Below are 2550 nucleotides of genomic sequence, written 5' to 3'. Positions count from 1 at the left end.
ACTATTTTTCGAAAGATAGCCAAAAAAAGGCAAAAAATATATATACTATTTATTTAGACATATATATATATATGTATATATATATATATATATATATATATATATATATTTATATTATTTTTCGTCGAGTGATTAGTCGGATGAATCGAATTTTTGTATTATCACAAAGAGCAAAATGCGACTAGAAAAAATAAAAACTGTAGGATATAATTTTATATACATTCACACGTAAAGTAATGTTTCGAAAGGAGAATAAAACAAAAAAAACAAAAAAAAACAAAAAGGAAAGAAGAAAAAGAAAAAATAACCAAGTTGGTATAATCGATTGAATTTACGAACGTATATACTCCATTCCATTCATAAGATTTTTCTTATTATTTTGATGTGACGCTAATTGCGAAAGATCTTACAATGTAAATACGTGCACGCGTGAGCGTCGTGTGCGTTCATATTACCACATATTTAACGACAATTGTATGATTTGTCTACAGTTAGGAATAATATACATATATGCATATATATATGTATATATATATACATATGTACATATATACATATATATATATATAATATATATATAAGCATGTATATATACATACACAAAGCATGTAGCTTTTGAATATACAAATCGAGAGAGGAATAATTATATCCTTTAGGCTCTCTATATCGACCTATTGCAAATGAAACTAAGAAAGAAAGACAAGTAGAATAATTAATAATTATCGAAGCTTAAAATCTATAAACGATAGGTAAGTATGTATGTGTATATTTGCAACGACGATTGAATTACGCAAAATAGCATTTTTTCTTTAGTACCGAGTATGATTAATAATAATAATAATAATAATAATAATAATAATAATAATAATAATAATAATAATAATAATAATAATAATAATAATAACAATAATGATAATCATGCTTTCAATAGTTAATGTCGTTCTTTCATGCTCGAGATAAAACTTGATCGTTTTTTAAGCTGCTTACAATTGACGTAATCCATAGTATAAGGCCCACTTCACTTTCCGTTTTTTTTACTATTGCAAACTATTTTCTAAATCTTATTTTCTTTTTTTTTTTTTTTCTTTTTCTTTTGCTGCTTCGACGGCTCTCTCTCTCTCTCTCTCTCTCTTTTCTATATACCTCTTATAGAACTAATATATGTATTTTCAAACTGCGCAATGTAAAGTTTTAAACATCGAACATTTCCGACCACCATATTTCGGCTATTTATTTATTTTCTTATCGTTTTGTTTTGTGCCAACTGAATATTCTCTCTCTCTCTCTCTCTCTCTCTCTCTCTCTCCCTCTCTCCCTCTCTCTCATTTATCACTTATCGCGTAAGCACGATCAATCGTTTTTTTTCTTTGTTTTGTTTTAACTGTACTCTCGTGTTCATATTCTTGTAGTTTGTTTTTAATACCTACGCTTTGACATACATGTATCACGATATAAATTAGCATCCCTATATAACACACACGATATTTTCTTCCGTATTTACGATAGGTACTTAAGCATTAAAATGTTAAACCCAGTCTGTAACGAACGTTAAAATCATGGTCAACGATTTGACACGACGAAAAAAGAAGCCTAGGATATTTGAACCTAGGAAGCCACAGTATACGTGTTACTCTTCGTGGTACGCGTAGATTTTATCGGCTACTCCGAAGAAGCTACCGAATCGTTGTCTTGCGGTATCAAAATTTAAATTAATTAAAATTGATTATTAAATATAAGAGACAAACTTATCATATTTAATTGATATCAAATATGATATCAAAAATACATAAATGGTATCATTGAATAAAATTAAATTAAAAATATTTACATACGGACCATCAATGTCCTTGATATAAAGAGAAATTTCGAATAATTAATAAATTAAAAGTCGAAATTAGTTATGTTTGATTTAAATTAAAATGAAAAAATCGTACGCGAGTAACGTGTAATAGTTAAAAAAAAAAAAAAAAAGTAAAGGTAAACAGAAACAAAAACAAAAGAAAAAAGACTATATTGTCTACCAAGCACTTCGTTAATTAAAATTTGTTTTTGGCACGATCTTTTAATTTTGATAATAATTTTCTATAAAGTATGCAACGTGTACGTCTCTCTCTTTTCCTCTTTATTTTCTTTAATTTAATTAATCAGTACGGATTAATTTCATGCGCCGATCATAAAATAATGAAAATAGATGAATAATCGATATCGATGACTTCGATCGAAGCTTTCTTAAATATATACACACACAATGCGATTACAATCGATTCTATTACGACGAATATTCAATATTACTGCGTTTCCTTCGTGTCACCCTGTATATACGGAATACTAATTAATCACATAGTACTAGATAATTTTTTTTTCTTTTTCTGTTAGTTAACAGCAACAATTTTTCACAAAACTTTCAACTAAACGACCGGACTCTGAAACTTCTTAAATTTGAGATTTCTAATAAACAACACCACGTAATACCATCATTTTAACGTACATGATCAATAAACCGGGAAACATTTTTTTAATTTTCTTCTTTCATCTTATACGTATATACAA

The sequence above is a fragment of the Vespa mandarinia genome, chromosome 9, assembly GCF_050613455.1.
Source record: "Vespa mandarinia isolate Hongniang chromosome 9, ASM5061345v1, whole genome shotgun sequence".
In the NCBI taxonomy this organism is placed as follows: Eukaryota; Metazoa; Arthropoda; class Insecta; order Hymenoptera; family Vespidae; genus Vespa; species Vespa mandarinia.
This window is presented reverse-complemented; position numbering follows the sequence as displayed.